Here is an 11,069-nt window from a genome sequence, read left to right as displayed (position 1 = left end):
ATATTAATGCCAGTGAAAGTTTGGGGACCCCGCTCTGTGACTTTACGTGGTCCTCCACTTAATGCTCGTACTTTCCAGTAATACCGCTAACAGGTGACCACGGAATATCTAGCAGGGATGAAATTTCACAAACTGACTTATTGTAAAGGTGACGTCCTATAACAGAACCACGCTGAATTCACGGAGCTCCTCAGAACCACCCATTTTTGTCACAAATGTTTGTAAATGCAGGTGCTTGATTTATACATGTTCTACTTAAACCTGCCGCATATTAACAACAGGTATTGGAGACTAGCCCCGGAGGATTGTGGGAAAGTGGGCTATAACATACGAGCTAATGCCTGTCTAAAGGCAAACGCAGATCAATGGCTGTCCCACTTGAATCGGTCTCGGGGTTACCTTATTTACGTAGAGCTCTGGTAATGTGCTATGAAATGGCAGAGGGAAGTATTTACATACCTGGGTACTCAACAGGTTTCTCCCGGAGACTCCAGGTAAACCGCCGCTGCTCTAGGCTACTAAGGGGAAAATGGGGGGGGGGGCTCTTTTTACCTATGAACCTCAGATTGTGTTATCGGAAATTCATTAAAGGGACATATCTTTTTATCAATATTTTAATTGTTTTAGATATATTGGAGATCCTGCCTAGAGAGCAAAGACACCCCCCCCCCATGCACAACACCTGAAGGGGACCCCCAAACCTTCAGAACAGTTTATGATGGAAATGGTTAATGTAACAAATGAAGAAGCGGTGTCATTATATGTTTACTGTCCCTTTAAAGCAAGTCTGGCAGCCTCACTGAGATTGGAATTCTTCGTATTTGTGAAATGTATTAAACCCCTACACCTTTGTCACATTGACATCAGACACAAGACTGCTTGAAGGAGCCGTCAAGAAAAAAAATACCAGAACTCATTCATCAAATGAAAGGAAGAAAAATGTAATTGAATTGGATCTACAGTGAGAAAGGTCCCGGCAGTCTCAGCATGACTGTGAGAAACCTGTACTAAATGGTGTATACAGTTCAGATAAATGCAGGGACTGAAGGCTTGGAGACTCGAGCTCTCGTTCCTATCACACCTTGTCCCACATCATCTCATTCACTGCCTTATAACAGACGTATTCAGTGCACTTATATAAAACGCTCCATTCACTGGGACTAGCTTACCTCAACCAGGTGACCCATTGTGTGTATTGTATTATTGGAATGACAGATTAAAGATCTGCATGTTATTAACCTGAAAAAAAAGACTTCTGAGGTCCCCATGTATGTATAAACAGCGTCAGGGACAGCGTGTATCTGTATGTATATATAAACAGTGTCAGGGACTGCGTGTATCTGTATGTATGTATAAACAGCGTGTATCTGTATGTATGTATAAACAGCGTCAGGGACAGCGTGTATCTGTATGTATGTATATATAAACAGTGTCAGGGACTGCGTGTATCTGTATGTATGTATAAACAACGTTAGGGACTGCATGTACCTGTACGTATGAATAAACAACGTTGGGGACTGTGTATTTGTATGTATGCATAAGCAGTGTTACGGACTGTGTGTCTCTTTATGTATGTGTGTATAAACAGTGTTAGGGACTGTGTTTATCTGTATGTATGTATAAGCAGTGTTAGGGACTGTGTGTATGTCTATCTTCATGTATGTATAATCAGTGTTAGGGACTGTGTATGTGTATCTTCATGTATGTACAAGCAGTGTTAGGGACTGTGTGTATCTGTATGTATGTATAAGCAGTGTTAGGGACTGTGTGTATCTGTATGTATGTATAAGCAGTGTTAGGGACTGTGTGTATCTGTATGTATGTATGTACTGTAGTTTGGGGTAGCCGTATTAGTCAAGTGTATAAGAATGCAAAAAAACTGAATGTTGCAGAATCGTGTAATACCTTTTTTATTGGACTAACAGTATTTCAAATAATAGATGAGCTTTCGGGAGTCCTCCCTTTATCAAGTCAAAAGCATTTCTCTTACATTACATACAGAAATGCTTTTGACTTGATAAAGGGAGGACTCCCGAAAGCTCGTCTATTATTTGAAATACTGTTAGTCCAATAAAAAAGGTACTGCAACATTCTGTTTTTTTGCATTCATGTATGTATGTATAAGCAGTGTTAGGGACTGTGTGTATCTGTATGTATGTATAAGCAGTGTTAGGGACTGTGTGTATCTGTATATATTTATGTATGTATGTATGTATGTATAAGCAGTGTTAGGGACTGTGTGTATCTGTATGTATGTATGTATGTATGTATGTATGTATGTATGTATAAGCAGTGTTAGGGACTGTGTGTATCTGTATGTATGTATGTATGTATGTATAAACAGTGTGTGCACAGTGAGCTGCTCTAGTTTGACCCTAACAGGGCAAGGTAGAGTCCCTGCCCCTAGGCAGGGTGCAGCGCTGACAGTGGGGTGAGGCTATAGTGTGTGTGTGTGTGTGTAAAGAGGAGGCCTCCCTCAGCTGCTCCCCCCACCCCCACCTCACCCGCCCCCCTGACTCCCCCTCTCCGGACAGCGCCCCGGTGCATTGTGGGTGCAGTCCGTTGTTCATTTGCCATTCGACCTCGGCGAGATCCGTACCGTGGAGACGCATACCTGGGGCGCAGTCTGCTTCTTCCAGTTCCCGTTGTGCCCCACGGGGTCACGTAGAGTGAGAGGCGCTGGGACACACAGCGAGCGCTCAGTGACCGGCTGCTGTTGGTGTTTGCTCCCAGAAGCACCCGCGCGGCTGCAGAGACCGAGGCATCCCAAACGTAGACAGAGGGAGCCGGGCTGCACGAGGCAGGGCGCGTGGCAGAGCGCGAGGTGGCCCCAGCGGGAGGGCGCGGGCCCCGGCTGGACTGTCTGCTGAGAGTAGCCGCGAATATGGCGGAGATGAACCGCAGGACCTTGGCCTTCCGGGGAGGTGGCGGCGGCCTGTCCTCTGCAGTCGCCCCTGTGAACAATAACAACAACAATGGCGTCGGTTCGGGGGTGCTGTCGGTGGACGAGTCCACGAACTGGTCCCTGCGGCAGCTTAACGGAGGAGGAGGTGGAGCGGCGGCAGGGGAAGAGGAGGTAGAAGTGGAGTTAGATGCCGAGGGCCTACTGGATGATGACGAGGAGGCAGAGGCCTACCCGGGCATGGTAATGGCAGGTCGGGGGGAGCACAGGCAAGGAGCCGGGGTTCCTGCTGGAGGCAACGGCGGCTCGGTAAGTGTGGAAAGCAGCGACGAGGAAGACGACGAAGATGAGGAAGAAGAGGAGGAGGAAGACGATACGAGCAGCCAAGCCAGGAGAGCGGAGTCCACTGGGGCGGCAGAGGAGGAAGACTGCTCTATCCAGGAGGATGCCCCCCGGCGCTTCGGCCTCCTTCCTGCAGCCAGATCCCAATCCCTCCTGCCCAACCTACACTGCTTCCAGGGATCATGGCTGCAGGAGTTCCCCTGGCTACACTTCAGTCAGGAGACCGGCCTCATGTCCTGTTCCTGGTGCCACAAAGAGGAGGGCCAGTCGGGGCACGACGAGCTGACCAAGGGCACCCGAGTCTACAAGAGAGCCACGCTACTGCGTCACAACATGTCCAACGAGCACCGCATGAACGACCCCACAGCTCAGGTACGGCGATAGCGGGGGGTCGCTCCTGTCATTGTGCTTTTACTAACGCTTCCCGGCGCGAGGGCTTTCTCGCGCATCATATCGGGTGGTAGTCCTCTACACTACACCCTTGGATGGCAGTTGCTTGGGGTTATGGTGGGTCTGGAGGGTGCACTCGTTATACAAAGCAGAGGCAGAATGCCCTGATCTTCAGGAAGATTACGGGTAACGGAGCGTGTATGTGTCACTGCGTTCACTGATGGGCTGCGGAAAGCCCCTTTAATAACCATGTATGTGTAAACACTGGACACGCATAGCTTGTCGTCTTGTAGCACTGCTGGGGTCTAGGCGTAGGGTCACGTGATCAGCCTCCCCTTTGTTGAGCCGTGTCCTTGGGGATGTGTGGCTTTGCACCCCACCCTTGCTGTAAGCTGATTACAGTGCGGGGGGGGGGGGTTGGTGCTAAGTGCAGTCATCTGAGTGGCGAGGGGTGACCTACATACTGTGAGTGGGGCCTTTGCTGGTGTGAGACCCAAGCCGGAAGTTTGCTCCCCGCCCTCTCCTCCGAGGCCCCCAGCTCCCCTTCCTGCGCCCCCCCTCTTTCTCCTCCCCAGCTCCCCCAGGTGGGCGCCGCCCGCCCGCGAACCGTCCCGCTGTAAGGACGTGTCGCTACGTGGCTGTTACCCAAACGGCCTCTGCTAGTGACACCATACGCTAGCCGCACACCCTGCCGGGGTCACGGTAGGGCTGTACCGTAAAGCAATACGGCTCCGTGCCAGCTTGTGGTGTTTGTTTCTGTCTTATGTCTGTAAGACTCTTTCCTCTCCCTCTCATTATCACTTGGTCTTTATTTAATCTTCATCAGAGCGATGCTATATCCCCCAGAGCACCTACCACATAAAACAGCCAGGCTATTGAGGTGGCTGATGTTGCTCTATCTCTGGCTGCTGAGGGTTTATGCCATACTAGTCACAAATACGTAGAATAATGCCCTGGTGTACACTGTGGGTTAACATCCACTGGTTTAGTGGGCCAGCAGCGTGCGGGTTAAGTGAACGTTGTTGAATGGCGTGGGACGGTGTCGGGACGTTGTCCTTATCGGCAGTTCGGTTGGAAGAGTTTTGTTCTGTTGCTCCAGCCGATGGCGTCGTAGAAGCTCACGCAAACCAAACTTACAGATAGCTCAGTCACTTTAGGGTAACTTATAGTGTCCCTCTGTGACACAACGTATAAAGTTCCATAGTGTGTATATATAATGCAGCGATTTAACCGTTTGTGAGTAGAGGTATACCCGCAGTCTCTTAACTTCCCATCGTCTTGTAAGTACGTTTGCGTGCGTTTGGTGACTTCCTGATTTAATGCCTAATGTCTTGTGAAAAGCATCAGACTAACTAGTGCCCCGGGACCAAAAGCAGTTACGCTTCAAAAGTTTTGGGTCAAAATGTCCTGGTTTGGGTCCATTAAAATAGCATAAAATGCATCAGAAATATCACCCATCACTCCTGTGTGCCACTAATCCAAGTTTAAAAGACTAATCATTAGAAAACCCTTTTGAAATTATGTCACAGCTAGAAATGTTCTTGTTTTCCATGAAAACAGCTCAGTGACCCCGAACATTTGAATGGTAAAGTATAATAGAGTAAATGCAGAATATTCATTGTGTTTAATGTTGTTTTTATTTATTTATTTATTTTGCTTGCCTTCCCGTTTTAGGAGCCCGAAATAAAACAGGAAGGTTCAGAGACCTACAGTGACTACAGTGCTAAACCAAATGAGAACTCCTACTGCTACCAACTGCTGCAAGAGCTGAATGACCAGAGAAAGAAGGGGATTCTTTGCGATGTCAACATCGTGGTGAACGGCAAGGTTTTCCGAGCTCATAAAAATATCCTGGTTGCTGGCAGCCGTTTTTTTAAAACCCTATACTGCTTTACAAACAAGGAAAACCGCGACCAAACCACCGTGACCTACTTAGATGTCGTAGCTGTCCATGGTTTTTCGGTCATCTTGGACTTCATGTACTCTGGTAACCTTGTACTGACCAGCCAGAATGCCATCGAGGTGATGACGGTGGCCAGCTACCTGCAGATGACGGAGGTCGTCCAGTCCTGTCGTAACTTCATCAAAGATGCCTTGAATATCAGTATAAAGTCTGAAGCTCCCGAGAGCGTTGTAGTGAACTATAACAAAAGGAAGAATAAAGATGGCCACTCGCCCCGTGACCCCAAATCCGGTAGCTTCTGGGCCACTCGCAATCTCACTAACCTGGCGAGCAATGCAAAGCTAGATGGTGACGGCTTTAATCTGGACGAGACGCCGACAGACAACTTCCAGTCCAACGACTCCACCTGGATTCAGGATAGTTCTCCGGAGGTGACGGAGATCGAGCCTCAGACTCAGGCAAAGGTGTTTGTGTGGAATGATATGGGTTCCAACTCCGTGGGTATGCAGGAGCCCAACAAGCCGCGGCGGAAAAATCAAACTACTAAAAGATTTGTTTATAACATCCCCCCGAACAACGAACTTCAGGTGGATGGTAACTCGATGCTCCAGCAACCCGTTCCTTACCCCGAGGAGGACGTGCAGTGCTTCCAAGACGGGGCAGGTAACGTTGGTTCGCCGTGTATTATTTCATTATAATTATCCAAACGCTTTAGTGCTATTTATTAACCTGTTTAGGGCCGGAATATAGTTTCTGCAGTTATTTTGTCGGACATCGTGCTGTTTTCCGTTAACCTGGCTGTGTGGAGCCGCTTGGGTAGTCCGTAGCGTGCAGGTTGTTGCGGTGGCCGAGGTGTCAGATTCTGCACTCGGATGTCGCTGGGTGTTCTGTTCCGGGCCTGATGGCGATTTAGCGTCTTCAGGCTTTGCGCAATTTGATTTGTGGACTATAAGTGAGGAGGCCGGGAAGTCGCTGGCACGGATGTTCCTTATCTGTCGGGGAAGAGGCTGCGTGGTTTGGGGAGGTTTAACCATTGTGCTGCCAGGTGAATTTTATTGTATTGCCGCACCTGAGCAAACACTTGTTACCGCTGTATTTTTCCCGCTGCCGGTTGTTTGTTCGCAGGCACAGCGGAGGGTTTGATTGACTGCGACTGGCTTTGTCTTTTGTTAATGTTGGCTCTAGTGCTGGTAATGAAGCATTGTGAAGCCTGCGGGGCTCCATTACACTTTACCTGCTAGCTCACCGTGGAGGTGTGGCAGCCGTCGCACGCCCTGTAACATGTGTAACCTGAGACATTGACGGAGACAAAGGCACCCACCGCTTACACAAAGCCACACAAGTAATGTTGCCTTAGGATCTTGCTAGTAATTATAACTCTCTCGCTACGTGACGTATGATCGCGTTATCAGAATCTTGGTGGCAGGGTGGAGCGTTGTACGTTATGCTGGCAAACTACAAATTCTCTTCCCGCTTCTATACGCGGGGTGTTAAAACACGGAAGAGTTTATTCACTGAATGGAAAATGTAGCGTTCATTCTGAATTGGGTTTTGAGCTGCGGGATCCTCCTTGTCTTCTGGTTTAGTATCCCGTCTGGCAATGTGTAGTTACAAAGTATTTGAGCCGTGATACTCAGTGCTGAACCTGATAACGTTGTACAGCATACCGGTGCCATTAGCTGGGGGCAGAGGAGTTTAAATGATTTCTCTAGGAATTCAGTCCGGGCCAGTTCCTTCGTGACTTCTCGAGGGGCCGCGTAGCACAAACGCCTTTTTTTTTTCTCGAAGCATTTAGTTCTTTACGTCAAGTTGTCCGTATGCTCTTGCGTTTGACCGTTCTAATAATCTCTTTATAGTTTGTGACATTTAGACAGGTCCATAACACGTAATCCATCGCCGTCCGAGTGGCGCTGCTTCCATGGCTGATAGGGCCGCAATAAGTTCATGCTTCAAATATCTCCAAATGCTTACAATACTTTTATACTGAAGCACGAGTTTTAGAAGCGCCCGTTAATGGAAGTTAACATGTGATTTATTCAGCAGCACATGGTAAGTTTCCCGCACCGTGATTAGATGACAAGTTGCGTTGATTGCTGCGAGGATCAGCCGCAGGGCTGTATGGTAGCCTTCGTTGCTGCGAGGATCAGCCGCAGGGCTGTATGGTAGCCTTCGTTGCTGCGAGGATCAGCCGCAGGGCTGTATGGTAGCCTTCGTTGCTGCGAGGATCAGCCGCAGGGCTGTATGGTAACGCACCTGTAGGATCTTGCGTGTCCCGAGCCGCACGCTGCCTTCTTTCTGCTTTTGGAAGCTGTTTTTTTCACCCAGGTTTACTGCCCTTTGCTTGCTGATCTGCTGTGTTTATAGTCTTCATTCTATGTATATAGTACACTATTTTAAAATCACCAGTTTATGTTCTAAAGCCTTTTCTTGTGAGCCCGATGTATAATGAGCCCGCAGTTTTAATGGTGCTGCACCTTTTACAAAGAATGCAGCTCTGGTTAAAAATTACCTTTCCAGCCCCCGCCGTGTGCTTCGCCGAGTACAAACATGGGGGCCGGTGATAGTGATGACCGTTGTAACGTAAATAAAAGCAGTGCAGACGCGGCTCCGTTGAAGGAGCCCAGCGGCAGAAATGTCCGCCCTGAATTCGTTCACAACGGGGGGGGGGGCCTCTTAGAATTTCAATATATGTTGAAAGTGAATTTAGAGGCGCTGGTGAAAAACATACATATCTTTTTGGGCTCCGGGAAGGAGTGGAGGGGCGCTGCTCCCGTTACAACTACATTCCTATTTCTACAGTGTAAATCTACCAATATTAACCCTTTTTTAAAGCCAGCGTCACTGATGACTGACTATGGCAAAAACCGCCTCTTAAAGCAGGCCAAAGCTTACAAACTGATTTTCTTCCAGGTACCTCAAGTGAATTCAAGTTTGGGATGTTCCCGGAGTCGTGGACGAGGGATACTTGGGAGAACGGTGAGCTCTTATAATATTCAAAGGCGTATTTTAATTTTTGTCCGTGTCTTCTTTTTTTTTTTTTTTTTTTAAATCTCTATTACGCTAAACCCGCTGATTCCTTCTGTAGGTGATGCATCCGCCGGACTGATGAATAAGCTGAAATGCCCCCATTGCAACTATGTAGCAAAATACAGAAGAACGTTAAAAAGACACTTGCTCATCCACACGGGAGTGAGATCTTTTAGTTGTGACATCTGCGGGAAGTTGTTTACCAGGAGAGAACACGTGAAAAGACATTCCTTGGTAAGATTTGGCTATTTTATCTAATTATTTGCAAAGAGCGGTTGAAGCAAACGGTGACTAGCAATGTGCTGACCTGTGAAGCAAGGACCGGCTCAGGTACGGCTGACAGACGCCTCTGGTGTTTAATGTCGATGATGAAAACCAGGGCTCCATAGCTGCCATCTGTCTTAAGACGGGTCGGGAGCTGTACAGAAAATCTGTGCGTAGACTGTTTGGGAATCTCCAAGATTAGCTGCAGTAATCGGGATCACAGAAGGCAGCATCTGATAAATAATCCCGCTGACGCCATATGCAAAGCTGTTCGTTCAGTGCGGGGATCCACTCACAGATGAGGCGCACGCCGCTGCTTTACAACACACATGATATCTTTACCACCAATCAGCTTCAGTGCTGAACAGGAATGTCATGGGGGGGGGGTCCCCAGCGCTGTCATTAAACTGATCAGTTGCTTTGAGCGTTGGTGCAAATGGTCACGCCACAGACAAGTTTATATTTTTGGGGATTTTTTTTCTTGATGACTGTTAAAGAATGCATATTGAAGTACTTCTATATGAAGAGGCCGTCCAAGACATTAAACTGTATCTTTAACTCTGTTTGGCATATCTTTAAATCAAAGCATGGTGATGCCTTTAACAAAGTGCATTTCATGAATGACTTACATTTAAAGAGACGGTCTAATGTCCCAGACAGCCTCACCACGGCTGGGGGTAAATACATTGTGCAGGGAGATCGTTGGGCGGCACGTATCTGCTGCGGGGCACAAGCATACTTTTTAATGTAATGGGACCTCTCGGCTATCATTCTTTTAATGTTAATGGGGAATTTACAATAAACATGCATTGATAATCTGTCTGTATACATTTTGTATTCAAATAGAGGACAGATAGATAAAGAATTGTAACCACTTTATATCACATGACTGCGTCTACATCAGACTAGGTATCTCTTTACCCGCTGCTGGTTACCGGGCAGAGACACCCCCCGTGTACTATTCTGTCGCTCTCGCTGATATCTAAATATTCTATCCATCCTCCCTTCCCCTTTTTGCCCCCTGAGTTACTTGTTGTACGGGCGGATCGTGTGTATCAGGGCTGTACTGTTTATGGGGTCAATGACCTTATTTAATAAATAGAACGGATACAATGATAACCCAATGAAACCATTACAGTATATTCCATGTAATGAAGACCTGCAAAGGTTTCGAGCGTTAGTCCTGTTACTCTGAGAAAATGCAGCCTGTCGTTAGTGGGTAGTTTTTTTATATATAGAAAAAGTATGGCGTTCATTGGCTTTCAGGACCTCTTGTCTTTTGAAATCCATCTGAAGAAGATGCTCCAGAATATTCTCACATTTCGCCTGACTTTTCGAAGAAAAATAATTTAGACTTTTAAGTGCGTCCTTCCCTTATTTTGATGTAAATATCTGTTTTGGATTTTTGTGGGAGACGGCGAGGGCGAACCGTTGCCTTGAGCATGTTTCTCCATCTGTAAGAAGTACCGCAGATAATTTTTAACTAAAACCCTTGCACGTTTCTGGAATGCTCTTGTCATTTTATTTGTAATTGATACTGACTTTTTTTTTTTGTTTTTTTTTTTTGTTTAGGTGCACAAAAAGGATAAAAAATACAAGTGCATGGTGTGTAAGAAGATCTTCATGCTAGCAGCCAGTGTGGGAATTCGACATGGCTCTCGACGCTATGGAGTTTGTGTAGACTGTGTGGATAAATCACAACCAGGGCTTCAGGAGTCAGGTGCTGAACAAGCAGCAGATCCAGACTTCCCCAGGGATGAAGAATACGATGACAATGACCCTGTGGAGACAGTTGATGCAGATGATGACCTCGTAGATGATGGAGAAGAGCAGAATGATCATTCTAGGTGGTCGGAGCAGAACGACCCGTCGCGTTGGGGAGAACAGAACGACCCCTCACAGTGGGAAAGACAAAAACCTCCACCTCGATGGGATGATTCAGGAGATGTTTGCATGACGATAGATGACTGACGGCCAACAGGCATTTAGACTCAAGGGTGCTGCATCAGGACAGAGAGTTTGGTTGTTTAGACATTTGGGACTGAAGGCAAAACATGGTACCGGTCTGGACAATAGTTATTGCTGTGAAAACTGTAGGGTCAAAGCCTTATAGCAAAAAATATTTTTATTTTGTCTTTTTTATTTTTAATTTTTTTTTTAATATTTGCACAGGACTGTACAGAATCCAACCATTTGGTTGAAATATAGAGTCCTCACATCTCCAATCAGTTTTTTCAAAGA

General features: G+C 47.0%; 1 pseudogene; it reads left to right on the top strand.

Moving 5' to 3' along the window:
* Positions 1 to 2,884: 2,884 nt before the first annotated feature.
* LOC149305498 (zinc finger and BTB domain-containing protein 10-like) lies at positions 2,885 to 10,799 on the top strand (annotated as a pseudogene).
* The last annotated feature ends 270 nt before the right edge of the window (positions 10,800 to 11,069 follow it).

The sequence above is a fragment of the Sceloporus occidentalis genome, unplaced genomic scaffold, assembly GCF_023333645.1.
Source record: "Sceloporus occidentalis isolate IW3139 unplaced genomic scaffold, rSceOcc1.0.p SCAF_11, whole genome shotgun sequence".
NCBI lineage: Eukaryota > Metazoa > Chordata > Lepidosauria > Squamata > Phrynosomatidae > Sceloporus > Sceloporus occidentalis.
The sequence above is the reverse complement of the archived record's forward strand: the minus strand, read 5'-3'. Positions and strand labels throughout refer to the sequence as shown.